Source organism: Delphinus delphis, chromosome 12, assembly GCF_949987515.2.
Source record: "Delphinus delphis chromosome 12, mDelDel1.2, whole genome shotgun sequence".
Lineage (NCBI taxonomy): Eukaryota > Metazoa > Chordata > Mammalia > Artiodactyla > Delphinidae > Delphinus > Delphinus delphis.
In genome coordinates, this window is record NC_082694.2 from 34618948 (window position 1) to 34644844 (window position 25897).

Sequence of the window (25897 nt, forward strand, 5' to 3'; positions counted from 1 at the left end):
GGTGTCCTGGTGGTGGTGGGTCCCCATCCTCTGTGTAGGACACCCATCATTTATCTCCAGTAAAACGGTTTTCTCACTTGACCATGATTCCTACTCTCCGTAATACATGCGGTCATTTCCATCTGAACAAGCACACTGGAGTGGCAAGCTGCAGCCTAACTAGGAGCCAATAGAGAATGTGCAGAAGCAAATTGCCACTAATTTTAATGTGTGCTTAATGCAAGTGGAGTATGTGCTCAGAATGGACTCTATTGCTTTTCTGGGAAATACCCTTCCACAGCAATTGTTTTTAAGTGTTATTTCTGATTAATGATGTGCTATTTTCTCTCTCCCTCCGTTCCTCCCTCCCTTTCTCTCTTTCTTTCTCTTCCTCATTCCTTCCTCCTTCTTCATTAAAGGGACCATAGATAACCTTCCACCTCTCCCTCCCTGTATCTTAACATTTCAGTGTGTCTACTGTGGAAAACAATAAGGAAGTGTGAACAAATAGGTGGTTAAAATGGTCTAAAACCCTCCCTGAGCTGGGAAGATGCATCACCACCTGTGCTCCAGCTTTTGGCACATGCTTGGCAGCAAACTGCAAGACCAGGAGGTCATAATCAGGAAGACAGAAACACAGTACATTTTAATAATCACCTACCTTTTCAATAGCTTTGCGCTTTCAGATGTCACCTCCAGTTACAGGGAACTAAAATCAACCTGCAAGCCCTCTCCCTTTCCACTCCGAGGAAAGAACTGTAGATGACTGGTAACAATTGTCAAAGGGAAAGGACCCATAAATATGAGTTGCCTGCTAGAAGCAATTGAGCAAAATCAAGCTCATCAACTTCCCAGCATGGATTTTATTTTATTCTAAATCAGATACTCATTAATGGGGAACATTCTTTGAATCGTCATTTTATTTACACTAGAGAAATGCAAGACACATTGTCTGGCGAGGGAATGAAGTGGCTCTCTCACCGCTCAGTTGTAGGTATTTCCTTCTGTAGCCTCCTGAATTTTCATGCTAATGGAAAACACCCAGGCCAGAGGCTCGCTAGTAACAAGTTAAAATGGCACTGGAAAGTAAACGGTTTTCTTTGATTTAAAAAAACAAAGAGCATAAAGAACACATGGGATGACAGGGAAAAAAGAAAAATATCTTTCCGGCCTCGTTAGAATCAAGCCATCCAGACTCTGCTACTTAAGGAGAAGCACAGAACAGCACCCTGCAGGGATTGTGGGAGAGGCAAATTATACCCTGGTTTCAGACAGTGCCAGCCTTCTTGTCATCCTACTAGGAAATGCCCATGGGGGCTCCTGTCCTCCTTCCCAGCTGCCATCTAGAGATCAATGCATACCAGGTGCTCAATAAATATCTGTTGAGTGAACATCTGAATTCTGGGAGATGGCCTATCTTTATTAAATGTTAATAAGATTTTAATTCAATTCTAAGCAACACCAAGCTAGTCTCTAAGCAAAAAACTAAAGTCCCCCCTGCTCTGATCTGATGTGGGTATCAAGTCAAGTGAGATCCTCTCCATCCATTCCACCATCACTCAGCTGCTTCTCTAGTTTTTTCCGTGGCTGGGCAGAAACCTCAGAGCTGTGGGTGCTGGCCCCCTTCCAGCCATTCACACTTATGGGGAGCCCTTCCCATCTTCAAGGGGCCTTGGGAGGTGCTCCTCTGAGGATGGTGGAAGGCTGGGTGCTAGGCAGTGAATCACAGATACATTGTTGGATCTTAGTGAGTTTACTTTTTTTAGATCCCAGAGCCACTCAGATTTGGTGTCCACCCTCAGAGGAGCTGTATCCCTGCTCTGTGTTTTCTATGGAGTTACAAAGAGGAAAGCAGACCCAGAGACCTCTGGCAAATCAGTGCACAGAATATCATACAACATGCCAGTATCCGTTATCCACTTTCTCAGGATGCTGTGGTGTTTTCAGGGTTTTGAACAGCCTCTCTTCATCCTATGTTATATTGTTACAGCATTTTCCTATTCAGGAAGGGTTAACCATAATTACCTCATGTTACCCTGACATCAACCCAGTGAGTCAGGTAATATTAGTATCCTTCCAGAAGAGGACACTTCTTTAAAATCATTGCCTTTCTCAAGAATAAGAAGTGGCTTTCTTTCCGCAGCAGCGTGGCTTTCACAGAGATACCTCTGACCTAATAAATTGACCCCTCTCCTCCTGCCCTCCAGAGCTGCCCTGCCTTGTCCATCCTCTCTGTGGCCAAGATGCTTTCTTGGTAGGTGGACTCCAGTTTTGTTTTTTCATGTGACACCTTGACCTAATCAGAGAAAGCACTCTGAATCTCTAAAAATAAATAAGCGTCTGACAAGAAAGAAAAAACAGAAGGGGAGGAGAAATATTGCAGGACTTGAGGATTTGGGAGCACAACCCATGTACAGATGGTATTTAACATTCTCCAAACACCAAGTGCTGGTTTCCAGGCCTGGCTTCTTGTGGTTATTTCCTGGTCACTTTGAACTGACTTATCAAATTGAATAGATTCTTTGATACATATGTTGGTATTTTAAGTCCTGGTGGGAACAAGGTCTCCCATTTGTTTCGTTTTATTCTTAAGAGATGTTTTTTTAAAAACCCTGCTCAGAGAAGGAATCTCAGTCAAAACCCGCTATGACTTTGGTCTTCACCCATTTCAGCGAAGGATGCCAACCACTGGGCTTCTTATTAAGAACAATTCCAGCTGGCTCCATACTCCACAGGGAAGTTAGTTTAGATCCACAAAGGTGCCAGCCAACGGATGGCTGGTAATAGAAGCTTAAGTAGAATGCTGAGCCTTGGGGTGTGAGGGCACAAATTAAGTAACACCCGTCTTCTTCACCCAAGTTCTTGAATTAAATGAAATAAGAAAAATGAGTTAGCATAATGAGTCCAAAACACCATCTTTATTTGAGGTGAGACCCAGGGGAAGGACACAGATTGGGGCGAGAAGCAAGCAGACCTGATAACTTCCTGCACGCCCCCTTTTCTCTCCTATATAGACCCTGTAACAGCTGGCCCATGGGGAGTTCTAGTCTGCAGAGCAGACACTTCTACCCACATCACTGTCTTGGACTGGTCCTGATGGAAAGGGAAGAAGGAAAATGGACAAACTGAGCTCTATCCAGCCAAGAAACAAAAATCAATGCCTGCTGCCCACCAGCCCGGAAATCCTTCTTCTTCTGTGTGAGAAAACCACTTGACCTTTCCAGGCCTCGATATCCTCAGCTCTAAAAGGAGTGGGTTGGGCTGGGGGGGGGGGGGCGAGGGACATGGCCAGGATCCAATCTAGCTCTGAAATCCATGCTTAGCCCCAGCAGTGACTCTGATGGGGCCAAGGCCAAGCCGTGCTTTCATGCTATGCTCTCTCCCTCAAGACATCAGTTCCCTTTGCTGAGGTCCATGGTCAAAGATCACACCCCTGAGACTCATCAATCATCTCTCAGATGATGATGACTGTGACGGTGACTCAGGGCACATCTGTCCCCACCACCAGAAAAATCATTCTAAGTGCACAGGTCAGTGGGAGCATCTCAGTCGACGGACGGCACTTCATCATCAATGTTAGTCCCTGGGAGTATACAGGCCTATTTCCTAATGATCCCAATACAAGACTCAAGAACATTATTATGAAGATTGTGATGCAACACAGTGGTAGAAAAAAGATGAAATAAACAGGGATTTGGGGTCCTGTACCCTAACTTTGGCTCAGCACCAAAAAGCCATGTGACTTTCACACCTCTGAGCTTCTTCAGTCATGTACAAGGTGATGGAATCCAAAGTTTTCAAACTTATTTTCCCCTCTTTTAAAATATAACATCTTACATGGAATATGAATACAGAGCATGATTAAAAATAAATCTGGGGCTTCCCCGGTGGCGCAGTGGTTGAGAGTCCGCCTGCCGATGCAGGGGACACGGGTTCGTGCCCTGGTTGGGGAGGATCCCACATGCCGCGGAATGGCGGGGCCCGTGAGCCATGGCCGCTGAGCCTGCGCGTCCGGAGCCTGTGCTCCGCAATGGGAGAGGCCACAGCAGTGAGAGGCCCGCGTACCGCAAAAATAAATAAAATAAAATAAATCTGCTCTGATAGAAGTGTGGGGAGAGTCTCAGACCCATCCCACTTGATTGCTCCCTTCCCTCTGAAGATCATCCCCACCCCCAAACTTGGTAGCCCCTGAGGTCACAAGGATCATTTGCTCGGGAAGAATTTCCTCGGTGCCAGGCTGCATCTGGGGCCAATGCTGTGTTCTGATGTCACATCCATTTGACAGCCCACCCCGTTCTCCTGAAGCTACATCCCTGACGTTTCTCAGCAACCGTTAAAGAAAACTGAAGGGTATGTCTAACAGTGATTTGGGCCAGTTATCAGAGTTAGAGCATAAAAACCACAGACAAACTATACTTGAGATTCCATCGCAAGAGTAAGTTTTGGCTCAACAGGGAGAGAGAATTAGGGCACAGCCTAAAGGCAGAGTGTTATTATAAAATAATTTACTTTAAAAGATATTCTTCTCACTACTCTCTGTTGCACAACCCAGACTCACGGCATGAGATCTTGACCATAAAATCGTGTGAGGAGGGTCAGGGTCTGCTCCTGAGAGAAAGTGCTTCTCTCTCACAGGAAACATGAAGTCGTTGTGGCCTTCAGAAGAGCTGGCCCCATCCTCCGGTCACCCAGACCCCTCATATATCTCCTCTGCATGTGTTAATTCTTTTGAAGGTGATGGGGGTTCTTCGCACGGAAGATATATGCAGCTGGATGGCGGGAAGTGAGATCCTAATTATCTGCAGCTGACAACCTTTCAGGGCCCATTATAAAAGAAATGTCCGCACCAGGTACTCCGAACCCTCTCTCCCAGCTCCAGGGAGGTTGCGGGAGCAACAAGGAGTGATTCCGAGAGCCTGATTTATCAGGGAAGATTAGAAGAGTTACATCTATGGTCTGGGGAAACAATGACAGAGGGGGAGCAGGCTAATGGGTGACAAAGGGGCAGGAGGGAGAGAAGAGATTTATGTAGCCTGGTACGAGGGTGAGCAACTGGAGGAATGGAATGAAGACAGGAAAGAAAGTCCCAAGTAAATATCGGGGAAACTTTCCTCGCTGATTTATTAGACAGATGAGCAAATCTTCCAAACGAAGCTTCTTTCTCACCGAGAAACAGTGAGTGAGCCTACATAAATGTGTCATGGCCATTTGTCTCTGTCACTGGGGACCCGAAGTGGTATCTAGCAGGGCGTTCCATCTTTCTCTTGAAGATTGTCTTTAAAAGTCAGAATCCACCTTTTTCCCTCCAGGACACTGGGAGGCTCTTAAGGGGCATGTGCCTCTCAAGGCACAATTCTAGGCATAGCCACTTGCTAAGCATCACCAAGACTTACTGTCTACTTTATAATTTTTAGGGGAGCAGAGTGTACTTATCCATAGTCCCCAGCCCAGAATCTCCCTGGGGAGAGGAGAGCTTATGCTTCAGACACAAGCCAGGAAAACACTTTGAAATTCAACTGAGGTCCTCTCAGCAGGGGCACATGGAAATGTTCTGGTGAATCTGACTGCCTACAGAGTACCCCTATCTGACCTGGATCGAGACCCTCTTATGTGCCACTTAAGATCCCCTCAGAGTCTCCTTGTTCCCGATGCCACCGTAGCATCCAGCTCTGCGTGAGCTCTGACTGACATCACACAGGCTCCACCTGACCTGCCCCATCTCGAGCCCTGGGGATTCCCTGTTGCCACAGAGATGCAGGATGTCTCAAAAGCCCACCAGGCACCCACCCAAATGCAACTGCGAGTGATCAGTGGGGAAAACATTTGACCCATAAAAGATGGGAGCTGGCAGATAAAGTCTCTTTCCTTTCTCCTCTCTGATGGACTGTTCAATTATGCACTTTAGATGGTTTTCAGAGGGACAGTCCTGCAAGATCAAGCGATCAGTAGGATGTAGTAGCAGCCAGTAGGATAAATCATCCTCATCCTGCCTCTCCCTACCTCACTTTCCTGTCACCTCCCTGCTCTCCCTGGGGTTGTGCCCCCTAACAGGATAATAGCACAGAAACCTTTGCCTCAAGTTCTGCTTTCTAGGGGGAACCCAGGTTAAGATATGACCAAATCATCAGGGCACAAGATGATCCAGACTAAATTGTCTGGATAATGGCATAAACTTCTTTAATCATTTGGCCTGAACATCTGGTCCATTTATTCTAGGCATTCCACAAAATTGTCCCCTTCCAACCTCAGCCCCCTGACAGTGCCTCCAGACACAGCAAGGATCCTTGTATGGATACCATCTTATATGTCAGTGTCCACTGGCTTAATCTACTGGAGAGGGCTGGCAGGCTGGAGGACGTGAGCTCAGCCACGTTGGTGTTTCCTACTGTGCCCCCATAGGAGCTGGGTACTGGGGGAGGTGATGATCAGCTCCTTGGAGGTAACCTGAGAGGTCACTGACTAGCCTGTAGCCTTTCCATCCAGCCGTGAGGTCTCTCTGCCACAACTACTTCTAACTCTATTCTTTGTGTTATAGGCAATACAACTCCAGTTCAGCACCAGTAAACTGAGAATCCTAAAACGATCACTCAATATGGCCAAAAACTCAGTCTTGGTGCTCCAAAGAAAAACCCCGCCACTCCATGTTATCTGTAAATGCTGCAAGCTTTTGTTGTTGTCTTTGTTTTGTTTTTAGTGTGCGTTTTAAGTTCAACTATTTTTATGTCCCCACCAAAAAAAAAAAAAAAAAAATTTCCTTAGTAACCCATTATGGGTTAGTGAATTCCCAAACCGTTCAAAAATACTTTAAAGTTCTTTTGGGACATAGCCAGATACTTAATATTGTATTACATTTTATAGTTGTCACTTAATCAAGCTATTTAATATTATAGTACATTTTAAAACTGTCACTTAATCACATTTTCTTGACCCTTTTATGGGAATTAAAGATCACTGTAGATAAAAAATGGCATGCTTTAGTTTAAATAGATTCAGTATGTCCAGTATGACAGTTACTTCTGAGACATTAAAAGAATTTTCTGTGATTAATGTGACCCACACACGTTAAATGGTGTAATGTTCCATTTCTTCAGCCATTAGCGGAAACAGCATCAGACAGAAGGAGCCGGAATGTAGCCAACTGCATGTAAAGCCAGCGATGGGGGTGGGGGTGGGGGGTGGAGTTTAAAGATAATACAGAGCCAGGCAGGCTGAGATAAGAGAGAGATTTCTACTGATTTAATATTTGCTTTCTCTGGGCATCTTGAGAGCAAAGTCTGAGAAGCCCAAAGGTCAGGCCCTGGTAATGGAGTGAATGCCAGTCCCGCGATGCAAGCACTCTGAGGGGAGCAGTCTCCGCAAGAGGGGGGAATCTCGGGCGGTCAGAGGAGTGGAGTTATTCGGTGCTTATTATAAATGATTGATGAACACTGCTTCTAAATTTAGAAAAGCTCTCTAAGTGGACATTTACTTACAAGGAAAAAAAAAAAAAACTCTGAAAGGTCCATCCCTGGAACGGTTTTGTTTATGGCGCTGCGATAGTTCTGGGCAATTAATCCAGAATTGCGTCACTGAAAGATTTTATATTCTTAAGTGTTCACTCATGTAGTTAAAGTAAATTATGTCCTTTTTCAAACATGTTTCAAAGAATTGTACTAGGTTTTAAAAATCCTGGTCCCTAAATCCTACTTGTTTGTTTAATTAATCTGAAAATAACTGTTCCTTCTTTGTTTCTTAATCACAGATCACATACACTGTATTTGTTAGCAGCTGCGAATGAAAGCGTGTCCCAGTGTGTTTTTCTTGATTGTTTAATAAGAGTTGAATTACCCTATTTAATCCATCAAGTAGGACATTACAATAACATTGATATTTTGTTTGACAGCAAATTTGTTTGATAACAGAATAGAATATAATGTAACCAAATCAGTGTCAGAAATGCATTTCAGAGAATCCAGGTAAAAACACCGGTACACACTCCAGACACTGAGCAGTAGGGCAAAGGGACCAGGCACAGCAAGACACACTGGGCAGGAGGGTATGAAGGGAAAATCTAGCCTTGCAAAATGCCCAGAGCTTACCCAGAAGATCAAGACAAGCACACCCTTGAAAGGTGGTCGTTCTGGCTGAGGAGGGCCAACCTACTCCAAGCTCAGAATGGACAGACCAATGACCCCCACTGTGTTCTTCCTTTGTTGGCTCAAATACTGTAATTCTTAGGGCCAAAGACCCCAGATCCTACCATCACTTACCAGCACCCCTTCTTTCACTTCCTGCTACCACACAGTAAGGGCTCTTGAAGAATGCTATTGTTCACAGACCAGCATCCTTCTCTGGTTTCAAACCTCTATATAAGAGACCATTTCTTTTCAGCATCTTCTATCTCCTGGGAGGAACGGGAATTGGTTCAAAGGATTGTGTGAGACCCGATCTTTATGGACTTCATTTAGGAGGACAAGTGTCGGCCCTGGTATTTATTCATATATGTGTTTATTAGATGTTTTACAATTGGACACTTTCTTTCCCTTCAAAACCCAGCACAGAGCTGTAACAAAGCCTCTCTCTAGATACCAAAACCAGATAACAGAGGAGAAAAGAATGTGTAGCAACAAACAAAAATTCCCAAAGTACTCAGTTTTCAGAGTTGTGTATCTTGTCCTGAAAGTTGAATCGGTTGTCTTTCATTCAAAACTATCTGTAACACCACACACACACATACACACACACACATACCCTCCACAAACTTTTGAAAAAGAATTACTGAGGTCAACCAGTTCTGTACAAAATAGCCAGTTGCCTGAATAAATTAAAACTTTTCTTTCTCCAGGATGACTTACTTGCAGACGCTGACCAGATCCAATGCGCTGTCCTTCTCACAGAGAACGTGCAAGTGCAGAGACCCAGTAAGCAGTGGAGGGGATGCAGACGATTCACTTCGTGTCACTGGGGAGAGGGAGGAAGGCAGTTAGTTGTATCTGAAAAATCTCTAAGAAAACAAATACCATTGGAAACACCTGCACTCTCTTTAGGCACTTTTTATCAATTTTCCACGGATAATACAAACCTCACCTAACAAGGCAGAATGAGTGCTCACAAAGGTAGGTTCAAACCTTTACTGGTGACTGTAAGCTGAGAATGCAAAAGAATAAGTGTCGGGGCTTCCCTGGTGGTGCAGTGGTTGGGAGTCCGCCTGCCGATGCAGGGGACATGGGTTCGTGCCCCGGTCCGGGAAGATCCCACATGCCGCGGAGCGGCTGGGCCCGTGAGCCATGGCCGCTGAGCCTGCGCGTCCGGAGCTTGTGCTCCGCAACGGGAGAGGCCATAGCAGTGAGAGGCCCGCGTACCGCAAAAAAGAACGTGTCATCAAATTTCCCAAATTGACCCTAATGCTGTGCTGATGGTCCTCTGCTAACCCAGACCTCAGGAGAAATTTAATTGTTGTTCCACTTTGAAAACATCTCCATCTAAAACCCGAATTTCCCTGTCACTCACACTTTGTCTTCACCTCGTCACAGAGGAGAAAGATCCAGGATGATCTCGTGGATCTAAAAAGTTGAGGAGTCTTTGCTTTAATCCCTCCCTAGTTTTTCCTCGCCAGTCTCCCATTCTCACATTATTACAGTTCCTTCCCTCTCTCCGTCGCTGCCTCCTTCCTTATTCTTTTGTTCTCTAGCCTTCCCCTTTTGTATTAATGAAGTCCTGTGTAATTTTTCTTCAAATCTTCAAGTAGATTCCTTTGTGACTTCTGTTTTTTTTATCTGATAGGGCTTTTTAAAAAAAACCATGAAAATTATTAACATTTCCATCCTTTCTGGCACTGTACCACGGGCCTTAAAACATTCTCTTACATTTCTCATCTGAAACGGCTTTCTCTTGACCCAGAAGTATTGGCAAATTACAGACCCCAAGCCAGTCTTTTACGGAGAAGGTCTGAGTGCAAGTGGTGGCCTTTCAAGCGCTTAACCAGAGAGTCATAATCTTTATGACAAATAGCCTCTCGCTTTGCAGTTATGGCTAGTTTACTATGCATATGGCTGACAGAGGGGCCCGTAAAGTAGTCAGGGACTTTTTCTCAAGCCCCTCCCAGGTGTCACATCACTCCTTTTTACTGATCTTGTTGGAGGGGCAGCATTAGCCCCACAGATCACCCAAGCTTCCTGACCAGCTGCCAGGCTGTAAAGCACAAGGAACTGGTGATCCAAAGACATCAACGTGTCACTCCTGATCATTCATCTGCAACAGAAATAGCCCACGGTGCCTGGGAGATCGATGTGGAGACCACCGCTCTTCAACATTATTGCCACTAATTATTAAGATGAATGCGGTGATTAATGGCAGCCATGCTTCTTCACTTTATGCAAATGGTGAGCTCATGCATATACATGGCAGAGAAGGCTCACCAACCCGGTGCCCGGAATGTCGCCGTTCAGCCCCCTAATTCAGCTGTCACTGTGACCCAGGTGCAACGACCTAGAGCGATTTAAAAAGAAATGCTAAAAACGAATTGTTGACAGCAGCCTCAGGCAGCTTTTTGGAAATTCCCTTCTATGAGGGCTGTGCTTTGATTAGGGAAAGCTCAATCAAGGCAATAACTAGGGTTATCAAGGATGCTGCATTAGCCTGTGGGCATTTGCCTTCCCGTTGTCTGGAGGAAAGAGCTGGTGAGGATGGAGAGAATGCAGCTTCTGCCATGATGATGTGGTAAACTGAGGCAAGGCAGCCTCTCTGGGTCTAGTTTCTCTCCTTAGTAAAAATCTGGGGTTCCTATTAAATGACATAAAGCCCTTTTTAACCTTAAAGTTATATGAGTCTTTAAGGCAGGCCTTTTGTCTTCTACCCAAAATGAATACTTTGTCACAATAATCCTTGGTAGAGCATGTCTTTCATTATTTGTTTTACTCCATAGGCATATATGTCATTCATTCCACAAACGTTTCACTGAGCATCTATCCTTTGCATGATGCAGAACTCTCCTTCCTCCGTAAGAACCCTACATGAGAACGTAATGCTAACCACAGTGTATCCCACTTATTTGCTGTGTCTTAGATGTAAGCTCTCTAATGACTGGAGCCAAACCTTGTTCTGCTTTACAAACCCAGTGCCTGACACATGGTTGGCACTCAATGAATATTTGTTAAATTAATGAATGGTAGGCGCTGGAGAAAAATGATTATAAAAGGAGTTAAGAAATGACCCCTGCCCTCCAGTACCTTAGGATCAATGTGAAGCCAAAAGTACACTGAGGCAAGGAGCCAGCAAAATGTTACAAAGAATGAGGTAGTTCTGTGTAGCAACTGGTGGCTCTTGAACAGAAAGTCACGTTGAAGAGGTGTTTAGGAAGAGTAAACCTTTACTACGGGATTTCAGGAATGGGAGGCTTTTATAAGACAAATTCTAGAACTGGAAGGGAATGTGCATGCCTGACCCCTTGCCTCCAGTCTCATGCCAAACACATGGTGTTTTACCCTTCTGAAAGACCTGAAGGGAGAGATTCTACATTCTCCGTTGGCTACCCAGACCAGCCCGCTGCTCAAGAAGTCCTTCTCATCATCCACTCAAAGCCTCTCCTTCCATGTGGACTGAATCTAGGTGGATGGTGGCCACGTGCTTTTCTGATGCCTGACGCTGTTACGTCACTGAAGGGCCAGCAGGGACAGTTAATCCGATGGGTGACTTTAGAGGCCACCTGTGCCACTCAGGGAGGCTGATGGCCTGATCTGCACCCTTCTGGAAACAGACTCCCTGGAGAAGTAAATCACAAGCACAAGTGACCAACGAGCCATTTTCTTTCCTTCTCAGATATCCTACAGCTGGAATTTCAAGTGGGTCCACCACTATAAGCCTGAACTCTGATGATCTCGTCCTCTGCTCTTATTTCCATCTTTTTTTCTCTACATGAATGCCAGAATTCAAGGTTGGGGTAGTTGTATATGATGGTCCTGCCCCTGACTAGCTGTGGGAGAAAACTTCCGTATTCTGAACTGCCAGATAGAGAGAGTAACAGTATATATACCTTAGAGAGTTATCTGGGGGGATAAAGGGAAAAAATGGGGTGAAGTGACTGGTGCACAGTAAGCCCTAGATAAATGAAACAGGTAAAATTGCATTTTTCCTTCTGTCTGCACTGGCTGGCCTAATGAATAGGGCTAGATGCTTAAATCATCATCCTTAAAGGGAACGCAGGGTATCTGCTGGTTCGGTTCCTGCTTTTCAGCAGGCGGGGCCTCTCCTTTGTGTGATCACAGTGATACAAAGGCTGTATTGGTCATTCCTGCTCAGGTGTTAGTCTTCTCATTGTACCAACATTTTGTCCTGACTTTCAAATTTCTGGATGGACAACCGAACTTGAGAGAACACCAGTATAAACTCTACTGGAATATGCTGCACAAAGTTTGCATTTCAGATGGTGCTAACCCAGCTGCTGCTACATCCCATCCCTCAATGTGCTCACCTCCCACAGCCTGGATCCCAGGGTGCGCCATCTAACGCACACTGATGGCGAGGGCTCATCAGGATGTTGAAACCACTACTGGTTGAATGTATAAAGGGTGGAGAACTGGAAAACCTCGAAGGAGGAATGGCAAATTATTCACTGTCAGAATAGCTGTGATGGACAAAGTGAGAAGCAGCCTGGGATTTCATAGTCAGCTTCGGTCCCTACAGACATCTGGCCTCTCAACAGACACCGAGGCTCAGCTATTACTCCACGTACTATCCAGTAGGAGGCCTATTCCGGGCTTCCATTGTCAATACGCATTAACATGCATTTGCCATTATTTAAAGGTAGCTTTTAAGGAGGTATTTGTGCATATGATGGATGCCTCTCCAAGGACCTCCTCCTGTATTCTTCCTGTAGGCAAAGCCCCTGCTGGTCACAGCTGCATTTGTCATGAGAGACCCTGCTTTCGCCAGCCTCTCCAGCTCATTTCAATTCCTGACACAGTCAGTGCTTCTCAAAAAACCTTGTCTCCCAGGCCTCTGTCAGAGAATTTAGCTAAGTCCTGCATCCTGTGCTTGGCTTTGCTCCTGGTAGACTAACTTAGCCATGCCCCTAAACCTGGCCGCTCCAAGTGATGTTTGACAAATGCTTTCTTTCTTAGCATCTCTGGGGCAAAGCAGAGAAAAAATAATCAGATCCTTTTTTCCTTTTCTGTGAAAATCTGGAGTGTGAAGCCCTAACTTTAAACCCATTACGTCTACAAAGAGGCCGTCAGAATCATGGCAAGTTGCCGCCTCTGGAGGAGACCATGAAAGACTTCTGATCTATCACCTCAATCCAGATCTGAGCATGGTAAGGCTCAGAGAGGGAGGTTTTCCAGGTCCCAGGCTGGTGGGTGGTAGAGCCAGGAGGACCACTGGGTCAGGCCGCCCTTCACTTCCACAGCCAGGGCCTCTCAGAGTGGAGAGAGGACTCATCCATGCCCACTTCTTCCTTCTCTCCTCCCTTCCTCCCTTCCTGTCTTTTTTTGGGGGGCGGGGGGAGGAGAGGCTTGGAATACATTAAATAAAGCAATAAGTTTACAAAAATTTCATGTATCTTATGGGTTTGTATTTAACAAATTAAATTGTGCTCTTTGCAAGATAATCAGGGATTTAAAAAAATTAAGGTATAGCAAACTCCAGGCAGGATGGTTCAGTCGTGACTTCTTTCAATCCCTGCATGTCTCTCTGAGGATCTCGTTTAGAGATAACGTCTGAGTTTGAGCCCTATGGGGATGTGAGGTCAGCACACGACCCTGAAAGCCTGCCTCCCTCTCAGCCCTCCTGGGATGGGCTCTAACTGGACCACAGAGTTTTCCATTTTGAACAGAGGGGGAAGCTGGAGACATAAAAGAAGGTGAAGACAAAGGGCGTAGAAAGCAAGAAAGTGAAGTGGAAAGAAGAAAATGAAAAAGAAATACCCACTTGCTTTGCTACTTTTCTCATTCATTTTAAGATTCCAGATCAAGTACTAAAGGGGGAACCACGGAGGAAAAGGGAATCAGGATTGGACAAGTGTTCTGCAGAGATGTGTACCCCTCAAACACATGCAAACAAGAATTCCAGCCAAGCACAAGACACCGCACACTAGTCCCCCACTGCCTGGTCCGTAGCCTGGAGCTGCGGAGTGGTGAGCCAAGCATGTGTGGTCACAGAGCTCGGGATCCTTAGCTCTTTATTTACTCCCAAAGACAGCCTTTCACTGCACAGGCACTTCTCTATGATAGGCAATATGGGCTCGTTATATTGTTATAGACAATTGTTGGATCAAAAGTGAAATAACTGGTAAACGCGTTAAGTGCTTCAGTATATTTTACTTTTTAAGAAAAGTTATTTCCCCCACTACGAGGCATATACCCAGAGAAAACTATAACTCAAAAAGACACATGCACCCCAGTGTTTACTGCGGCACTATTTGCAATAGCCAGGACATGGAAGCAACCTAATGCCCATTGACAGACGAATGGATAAAGAAGATGTGGTACATTATACAGTGGAATATTACTCAGCCATAAAAAGGAATGAAATGGGGTCATTTATAGAGACGTGGATGGACCTAGAGTCTGTCATAGAGAGTGAAGTAAGTCAAAAAGAGAAAAACAAACATCGTATATTAACACATATATGTGGACTCTAGGAAAATGGTACAGATGAACCTAGTTGCAAGGCAGAAATAGAGACACAGACGTAGAGAACAAACGTATGGACACCAAGGGGGGAAAGGGGGGAGTGGGATGAATTAGGAGATTGGGATTGACATATATACACTAATATGTATAAAATAGATAACTAATGAGAACCTGTTGTATAGCACAGGGAACTCTACTTCACTTTGCTGTACAGTAGAAACTAATACAACATTGTCGAACAACTATACCCCAATAAAAATAAATTTTTAAAAAATTTAAAAAGAAAAGTTATTTTCAAAAGAAATCAGAGCTCTAGCTATACCTAAGAAACCACAGAAAAACTCAGAGAATATTTGAGACAGGGACAGCTTTGCTGATGCTTCATCCCACATTTAGAGAGTTGGCTGGCTGTTCAGGTGGTGGGATGCTCATGGAGATGGGGAGCCAGGAGGGACCATGGAAGGAGTCCTCACCTCCAGAAAGGGCTATAGGATGCACAGCAGCAGTCAGGCTTTGCTGTCACAGAAATCCTGGGACAAGGGCAAGGATTTTTATGATCTGTAAGGAAAGACATGGAGCCATCCACTAAGCAAGAGCTAAGAACAGAAGAATGTGTACAAGTAATTGAAATGGGAATGCAATCAACACATCTTACAGTGGCGGGTCGGGGGAGGATTGGTAAGAACTTGAAATTGCTGCAGTATTTGAAGCCTTTGAAAAAAGCAACAATAACAAACAGAACCACAACTTGGGAAAAAATCTAGAAGGGACAATCCGTCTGGGAGGAGCTTCTTTTCTTCTGTGGAACATACTTATGCTAACTGGGTGGCATATTTGGATCTGAATATCTAAGCCCAGCAGTTGATACAGAATTCTGTAGTTTCCAACAGGGCAGTTTTTCCTTCACTATGGTTTGTGACCATCCTACTGACTTTGTCTAGAAAATAAAAGCATTTTTGACTGAAGCTAGAAAAGTGATCTTTTTTCCCCTAAAGAATAGGAGTTGATATCCAGCATCCCTTCTGACTCTCAACTCCATGATCTTTGAAATTCTACTACTTGTCCCTATCCACCATTATAAGCAGAGGCTGGGACAGGAGGAGTTTGTTGACATCATAAATACTAAAACAGCACTGGTTTTCTGCATACCAATAGCGTAAACAGTACAACCTGAGAATTACCAAAGCACATTTTGCAAGTCTACACAGATGTGCAGGAGTATGTAAACTACTTTCTCTATTTCTGGAAGCTAAAGAAATCTCATTTGTAAAACAGTTTTCTTTCCCTGCCCTTCTCTTAGCACAACACCGCCCCCAAACTTCAACTGCTGTTCCTCTTAACACAAATGCAGTATTCTGTTGTTTCTTCCCTGCTGTAAAATGTCAAACTTATCCCTATCTCCTTTTTCTATGACACAGTCTGCATTTGATGAAATTAAAAAGTTACTTTTTAAACTGAGGTCTAGTTAAATTATAAGAAAGCTATTTCTATTTCCCCTGGATATAGTTGTTAAATGATTCCCCCATGTTGGCCAAATTTTTGGAAAAACTATAATTGGAATCCCAAAAGTGTTTGGGGAAGACCCCAAGAAAGGTGTCGAGACCTTATATCTAGATTAGATATGCACAGTCAAGAGCAAGCCTACTATGTCCTTGGGTTTCATCAAAAGACAGGGAATTCGTGGACAGAGTACTGAGTGTCACTATCCAGGTTGTGAATTATTAAGAGCGTCTTGCTTCTTTCATTTCCTCTCAGCTGACCTTCCCCTACCTCAGGTTCAACAAACATTTCTGAGCAACTACTGTATATTACAGGTACTCGTTAGGACCTGGCTCTTTTTTCTTCTCCAAAAGTCTGTGGGCTCTAAAAGTCAGGCTCTTTCCACTGTGTCACAGCAACACCCATCTCAGGGGGTCAGAAGAAAGGAAGACGATGACCCTCACATGAATTTATGTACAGTTCTGGTAAAAGACTTGAAGAAGCAGAAGGCTAAACTAAACTTCATGGCTAAATAGAGGTTTCTGGATTAACTATGCTTATGTTGTTCACCCATATGGGGAAACAGAAAGGAGATTATGGTTGCTCACTTAATACAGGGGAGATTCTCTGCAGAGATCATTCTCCACGGCCAGTCAGTTTTAAAAGGTTTTTAAAAGCAGTCAGTCTTCTGAGAAAGAGCTTTAAATAGCTACGCTCTCTAAAATTCATATCATACATTGATGAAACCAATAATAATATATGGGAAAGAGACTAAGAGCATTGTTTGAAAAAGTTTAAGAACAGTTGGCAAACAATTATAGTTTATTAGTTTCCATAGTTTAAGAATAAATATGAAAACCTACAATACCTTCTCTCACCAACCTCACCTGGCACAGCAGGAGACTTCCTGCTCCAGTGCTACGGCCAGCATCCACGCAATGATGGTTGGTAAATATTTTTAATATTACCTCTGTATAGCACATGACTCACACATCTATCCTGGCTCAACATTCTTGGGTCCTAGTCATTTGATCGTCAACATCACTGGTGACATGTTACACCTACAACAATATTTAGCATTTTCAGTAAACGGATAATCATTAATTCAATCAGAGTCAAAAATCAAACTAATGAATTTGAAAGAAACTTCTGTAAGTGAGTCAATCACTTGCCTACCACCAGAAAGACCCTTTCCAGTGTTTTCAGCATTGGGAGAAATTTGGAGATTCCCTTGTAGGCGCAGCTATAGAGCTCTTAAAAACTGATGGGATTGAATTATGAATTAAAGAAGAGATCACTCTACCACATCCCTGAAAACACATGTTTTCTATACTTACAACACATTTATACAAATACACACACACACAGAAGTTGAGTATTTGCCTGTTAGAATACACAGGATGACACTTCCATGGTGACCGTCCTACAGTAAGCTGGCTATTTTAACTCTGAAAATGGCCCTAGTTTCCAGCCTAAAAGATAACAGAGGTATCTCAGCAGAAGATAAAGAACAGGGATATTACCAAACCAGTCAACAAATATTTATTTTTGGAGTGTCCATGTGTTTCCACTTTTCCAGATCAGGCTTCCCTGCCCTTAAACAGTTTATATTCTAGAGAATAAAACATAAACAAATCAATCAATAAACTAATTTTACATTCTGGAAAGTTCTACATAGAAGACATATTAAGCTAAAGTGAGAGAGAGTAACTGAGAGTGATCAGGGAAGAATCTGATGGGACATTTGGGCTGAGACCTGAATGCTGATAAAATGCAGCCATGTGAAGAACAGAGGAAGGAGCCTTTTAAGGAAAACAAATATGGGGTGAAAAGGCTCTGAGACAGCTGTGAGCTTTATACGATGAGTTAAAGAAAGAAGACCAATGGGGGGAGATGAGGTCACAGAGCTGGGTAGGGAATTTTGCTTCCAGCAGTGTGGCAGATCAGCTACTCTGAAAATCCTCCTGCTGCAGAACCTCTAGTGCTGAATCAATTACCAGATATTTTTCAATGCACAGCTGAAACTGCATGAAAGTAAGGTAGACCCACATGGGCAGAAAGCTGCTTAGTGAACTGAAACCAGAGTGGTGAGTTAATGGGGAAGCTGGGTCTGCCCTGGGGCAATGTTATTAGCAGTCTATAGAGTTTTGGGGATTAATGATCACATGGAGACTAGACTAGCCAAACACAGGATGGGGAGATGATGATGAGGGCCGCACTCCTCAGTGAAAGGCTAGGAAAAAAGGGTTAGAAAAAGCAGTCGTAGTGGAAATTTGTATCTCTCAATTGCAATTCCATTTGGAGAAAAGAATAGTCTGGGGTTCAAATTTATTCTATCTTGGATGGTAAGGAAACCTCAATGAGAAATTAAAATGGCCCTTGGATATTGGTAAAAGGAAATAGAAATTGTCTTCGAGGAATGTACCTGCTATCCAGGTCCCTCGTGATCCTGCTTCAGTGAAATAGTGAAATTTTTGTTGAAAATTACTAAATTCATAAGGAACCAAGCTATTATAAGAGCCACAGGAAACAAACCTTTAGACTTCCAAGAACTTCAGGTGATGGAATTCCTAAATAGAGAACATAAAATAACTGTGTATAAAATATTTAAATAAGTTAAAAAATGGAAGAGAAGAAAAAAAAAGAGCATTTCAAATAACCGATTTGGAAAAAACCCAGAATCTATGGAGATAAAAATAGTTTACATTAGAAAGTCAATGGATGATTTCTTATTAACAGATGGCCTGCATTATTCAAAAAGGGTAAATATTACAAAAAACAATAAAGGATAGAGCACTGTTTTAGATTAAGAGTCTCAAAAGATAATAATCAAGTATAATTTGTGAACCTTGATTGGACCTCAGTTTTAAAAAATACTATGAAAGATATTTTACTGACAATTGAGGAAATATGAATATGGACCATGAATTAGAATCGTAAATTATTATTAATGTTCTTATTAGAAAGACATAAGGCTAGAGGCTAGGGAAAAGGGGGGAGAATTTTATTAAAATGTAAATGACATATCATAAATTCACCAATATAAAGTGTATAAATAATGTCTTTTGGTATGTTCACAGATATATGCAGCCATCACAGTCAACTTTAGAACATTTTCATCACTTGAAAAAGCAACTCCATACTCTTTACCTATCCTCTCCCTACGCCCCCCACTCCACTCCACCCCCAGCCCTAAGCAATCATTAATGTACTTCGTCTCTAACGATGAGCATGTTTTTAAGGTTCATCCACAGTATATCACGTATCAGTATTTCATTCCTTTTTATGGCCAAATTATATGCCATTGTTTGGATATACCACCTCTTATTTATCTGTTCATCAGTTAATGGGCATTTTGGTTGTTTTTACTTTTGGGCTATTCTGAATAATGCTGCTATAAGTGTTCAGGTACAAGCTTTCCATTTCTCTTGGATGTATAATTAGGAGTAGAATTGCTGAGTCATGCAGTAACTCTGTTCAATCATTTGAGTCATGCAGTAACTCTGTTCAGTCAATTGCCTGTTTCTCAAAGTGGCTGCACCATTTTACATTCCCACCAGCAGTGTATGAGGGTTACAATTGCTCCATATCCTTGCCAATATTATTATTATTAGATTTTTTGATTATAGCCATCCTAGTGAGTGTGAGGGAATACATTTTTGAAGAGAGAATTTTCTAGGATTGATGGCAGAAGTGAATCCTTAAGTATAAGGAGCAGAGTAAATATTCAAGTGAACACGAAACATTTCACCAATGTAGACCATATCCTGGGCATTAAAACGAACCTCAACAAATTTAATTGTACAACTGAAATTGTATAATGCATGTTCTCTGACCAAAACAAAATTAAACTAAAAACCAATAGAAAAAATATATTTGGAAAATTCCCAAACATTTGGACCTTGAACAATATATTTCTAAATAATTCATGCTTCAAAGTGGAAGTCACAGGGAAATTAGAAAATATTCAGAACTGAATTAAATGAAATCATAATATATCAAAATTTGAGAGTTGCACTTTACCAGAAAAGATATAGAAATGGCCGTGAACACAAGAAAAGATGCTGAATATCACTAACCATCAGAGACATGCAAATTAAAACTGTAATAAAATATACTACTCATCTATTAGCATGATGAAAAAATAAAGCCTTGAAAATACTGAGTGCTGACAAGGATGCAGAGCTCTGGGACCTCTCACTCACTGAGAGTGGAAATGCAAAACAATACAGCCACTTTGGAAACCAGGTTAGGAGTTTCTTAGAAGCTTAAACATGTATTTACTATACAACCCAGCAGTCTTACTCCTAGGTACTTACCCAAGAGAAATAAAAACATATGTATACATATAAATGGAGTATATGAATCACTATACTGTACACTTGTAACTTATGTAATACATCAACTATACTTCAATTAAAAATGTATACATATGCAAATATTGTGTGCAAATATTTGTATCAGTTTTTCTCATTATCATGAAAAACTGGAGACAACCTAAACATCCATCAGCTGGTGAGTGGATAAACAACAGTAGTATATCTATACAATGGACTACTACCCAGCAATAAAAGAAAAATAACTACTGATACATGCACCAACACACATGAATCACAAATGTATTACACTTAAGTGAAAGAAGCCAGATTCAAAAGGGAACATTCTCTATGATTCCATGTAAGTGGCATTTTGAAATAGGCAAAATTATAAGTACAGGAAACAGATAAGTTGAAGTTCGGGGGTGGACATGCATCAGAGAATTGACTACAGAAGGTCATGTGCTAAGTTTTGGGGATGATGGAAATATTCTACATCTTGATGTGGTGGTGGTTACATGACTGTTTACATTTATCAAAATTAACAGAATCGTATACCTAAAAGGGGTAAATTTTACCTTAGTAAATCTTACTTTTAAAACATGTTAATGTGACTACACATAGAATAGATAGCTTCCAAACAAGAAAAGGAGAAGAAATGAAACAAAAAAACAACTCAATCGATCTAAGAAGGATAATATGCCTAGAATTTGGACAGATAAAAAAAAGCAAAACATAAGATTGTAGAGATTAATCCAAATATATTTATAATGGCAAGGAATATAATAAACTAAATCAGTTTTAATAGAGTTTAGCAGATTGAATTAAAAAATAAAGGACAAAATCCAGTTATATGCCATTTTCAAGACACTCACCTGAAATAAAATGGCACAAAAACATCGTAAGTAGAACACAAAAAGTCTTTCTAGACAAATACCCTAGAAAGACATAACAAAAATCAACAGGTTAACCCAAATCAGGTTATGTAAAGACTTAAAAATCATGGCAAGGAGTTTGGATTGTACAGAGCTTAAGGCCATGGGAAGACATAGAAGGGTTCTAAGGAAAGGAGTGATGTGACCTGATTTATGTTTTAGAAGACCCCTCTGGCTGCCCTGTGAAAGGAAGAAGGGGAAGCAGAGGCAAAGTTAGAAGCAGGGAAACCAATTAAGAAGTTATCGCAATTATTTAAGCAGAAGGTGCCTTGAACCAGGATTGTGACAGTGGAGACGATGAGACATGTTCTGACTAGGGAAATGTCTTGAGGTGGAGCTACTGGGACTCACTGATGGAAGGTATGAGAGAGAAAAGGAGTTAATGGAGATTTTAGGCCCAGGCAACCAGGAGTCTGGTAGTCCAATAAGCAAAGATGGAAAAGACCAGGGGTGAGGGTGGGGGAGTAGCTTCAGAATTGAGAGGAAACAAGAGTTCTTTCTTGGCCATATTAATTTTGAGATGCCTCATAGCTATCCAGGTGGAGGTACTGAGTAGGCTATTAGATACGGGGTTTCATTTTGAAATGTTTGGATTTATACTCCAGGGACTTGAGGAGATCCCCAAAGAGATGGTGAAAAGAGAAAAAGGCTAAGGACAAAGACCTCAGGCATTTGAATGTAGAGGTTTGGAATTTGGGAGGAATGAAGAGAACAGACCAGCGAGGCAGAAGGAAAACCAGGTGAATGTGGGATTAGAGAACCAGGGTACACCGAAGAGAAGATTTCAAGAAAGTGCGTGTGGCCCACCGTGTCAAAAAACTGTTAAAAGTAAAATGAGGACAGACCATCATTGATTACTAACAAAAAGTCAGTCACCATTGACCTCAAAACAGCCATTTCAGTGTTGTGGTGGAATGCTTGAGAAGAAAGAATGGGAGGTAAGAAAATAATTTTAAGAAGTATGTTTAGGAAGTTTTGAAGTATAGAGAAGTTTTACTGTTGTTTTTTAAAGCAATAATATCAAGGTTTTTTTATATGCTAACAGGAAAAATCTAACAGGCAAAATTCGAGGCTTGGGAGAGAATGGTAATGACTACAGAACTGAAGCCTCTGAGAAACGTGAGTGATAACTGGAGCAGGAGAGGAGCCGGCCTTAGATGAGGCCAGGCACGTGAGAGGGAAGCGACCAGTGTTCCTGTGAAGCGTCCGCTGCGGCTGTGGGTGAATGCCAGGGTGGCGGGGCACCTGGGGCAGCGCATCCACAGCACCCCCTCACACAGCTCCTGCCAAGGCCGGCAACCCACAGCTGTGGCTCAGTCTTGCTCGTGTCTCTCCAGGCACCAGTTCCCCTTCGAGGTCCAGCTCAGCACTGGGTCATATTCAGGGTGGGTCTCAATTAGAGCAAACCTGCCGAGCCAATTACTTTGCCCATCTTTGGGGAAACTCCCCAGTACCTCCTTCTCCTCAGGCTGTTTACATTCCTCCCAGGGCCTAGCTTGCAAAAAAGTTCATCCCAGCCCCGCACCCCCACCCCCGGGCTATTACCCCTTCCAAGGGTGTGTGTGTGGAGAATGAGATGTTGAATCCAGTCAGTTTGCTTCCTCCTAGCGTACACGATAGTCTCGTGACTGGTAGGGCACCTGTGGCACAGGCTCGGGCTGACCACCATATATCAGTGGCCAGGAGTCATTTAAGTATCTACCTTCCCTACTCTGTAAGAACTCAAAACCTAACCCGCCCAAAGAAACCAGTTGTGATTGTAAGGTCAGGGCCTCTAGTTTTGAATGCTACCCCATCAGAGCACCAGCCTATGATGCCCTTTTCTTGGCTATTTTCTGGAGGATGGAGGCCAGACTGTCAGACAGAAAGGCAGGGCTCCAGGGGGTTCAGCTAGTCCATCAAGCAGCAGCTGAAACCTTGTCTTCATCTCACTCACAAAGCATCCCTCTTGCACCAAGAGCCCTTTCTTATTTAGTATCACAATCTAAATTTAAGGCCAAGCTTTCTTCTCATTAGGGATGAAAGAAATGTTTGGACACATTCTTGGCCATTTGCAGCCATGCTTAGTATCACAATGACATGTGACTTTTCATAACCTGTGCTCACCACTTGGACCTCTGCCTTCTCAGGGTCAGCATGATTGTGAGGCATACAGAATGAAGCCAGGATTTTACCCCTGCATTTTCAACTCGGGTAAAGGGACGGTTTTGACATGCCACTAGATATGAAACAACATCTCTCCAACACAGTCAGGAAGCTTTCTTTGCTAAGAGTCCCACTCAACTCACAACCAGCCTCTCAGAACTTAGAAGTCTACGATCTCTTCTAAGACGTGGGGGCAATTTCTCCTGCTCTACGTGGCCTGATGTGTACCCAATAATGTACTGCACTTCACTGTTCCGTAACTGCAGCATCATTGTGAAGATATTTTAACATACTGATTCTCAAAGTTTGCAGCATGTTAGAATCATCTGGGGAGAACAATTGCCTCAGAATCTCTGGGTCTGGAACCCAGGCACTGATATTTTTTAGATTTCCAGATGAATTCAATGTGCTACCGAGTGTTTTATGAAAGTATTAGTGAACAAATGTGTGAACAAATTTAAGTTAAAATTTGACCCCCATGTGGTGCTACCAATGCAGATAACTGAGGTGACAAATGGATAAACAAGTTCTACCAACCACAAATTTCACATATATTCAGACAACAACCCATATGTCACAATTTACTCATCTGCTCAGTAGCTGTACAACTTTCTGGATGTGATGGCCATACATCAATTTTGGAAAAGTTAAAATGTGAAAAAACATGTGGCTCAGAATTTGGGAAACGCAGTCACGTTGTCGGTAACCGGAGGGAAGTGTACCTGGAAGCTTTTCAGCCATAAGGTCCTTGTTTTTCACTCTGAGTTCAAAGGCCTCATCACTCCGTGGGGTCTGAGGACCAGGAATATCAACATCACCTGGGACCTTGTTAGAAATACAGAATCCTGCCCCTCCCACAACTGCTGACTCCAAATCCATAGCTTAAATACAACCCTAGGGGACTCGTACTTTTAAATTTGAGAGACTCTGATTTAAGGCGCTACAGAATGAAGAAAAGGTGGGCAAACAAGATCAAGTGTTAAAAGTTAACAGTTCAAGAGGCTTAGTATTCCACCGACTCACTAATCAGACCCTGTAAAGCAGAGCGTTCTGCTGCTCAAAAAAGGAAAGATCATTTTGCTGTGGTTTCCTCTTCCATCTCTTACTACCTGTGTTAACGGGACACAAATCCTTCATGGAAAACTTTGGGAAGGGTCATGTCAAGTAACACAGGGGAGGCTGATGTGCCACAGTCTTTACATTCTCTCTCCTTCTGTGGTTTCAGTTACTGAGAACGTTTACATGATGATAGGGTCTTTGTCACTTAGAAGTCCACCTGAAGTTATTGTGCTCAGCTTGTGACATCATGATTGTCTCCAAGGCAACTGATTTTGATTTCATAAACTCAGAATGAGGACCAGTGAACAGGAGCTGATGTGTTCATAAGTAGCAAAGCTCCCGTGTTCACGTAAATAACCCTAGTAAACAGGCAAACGTAAGCACTAAGCATTATGTATATATCCACACACACAGACAGAGCTGGGGGTGACGGGAGACAGAGTTTGAGATCATCATGATTCAACTGGGCAGTTTTCCAAACCTGCAAACTGTCTTTAATGCCTCAAGGCTCATAAAGCTCCTAAAACAATGAGAGGACATATCATTCTACCTTTGCTCATGATTATACCAAACCCCACTTTTGGCTTTCTCTGGCTTTGGGGGACTGTAGCACTTAAGCCAAATGCATACAGTCATAGGGTCTTCAGAAGGCCAAACTGCCAGAAGAATTGGATTTTTTTCAATACTCTGGAACAGATGGAGCATACCTTCCTCTCCAAGGACCAAAACACACACGCATGACTGCGTATTTGTGCCTTCATATATAACATCTCCCTAAATATTGAGATGTTTTATTCAATTCAACAACTATTCCTTGGACACCTGTTCCTGAAAGGCACTCTGCAGGGCTCTTCAGGGAGCACCCAGATGAATCATAGACAACACTCACTGATACCTCACAGCCCATTACATTACCATGGTACCTGCCACATTCAATAAAATCCTTTGAGCTTCAAAAAGCACTGTGAAAGAGAAAGAGGATAACAATAATAACAGCAGGTAATATATCTATATCTATATTGAGGGCATGACTTTCATGTATTTTGAATTAGATTTTGCCTCATGACTAATACTGCAGGTACTGTTTTCATCTTCTAATTTTGTAGGTTCTATTGGGGATGAGGAAACTGAAACACAGAGAAATTAAACAACTTGCCCAAGGATTCACAAAGGGAAATTGTCAGAGCTGGCACCCACACCCAATCCTCAGGTTCCGCCCGTGATACCCAGAAGATATAACCCAGAGAGTGACCATAAAGGCTAAAAACACAGATGATGTGATCTTATCATATATATTAACATAATATCAATAAACCACTTATTATTATTTCCCTGTCACCCTGTAGAGTGTGTGTGTTGGTGCATGGGGCGCAGGTAT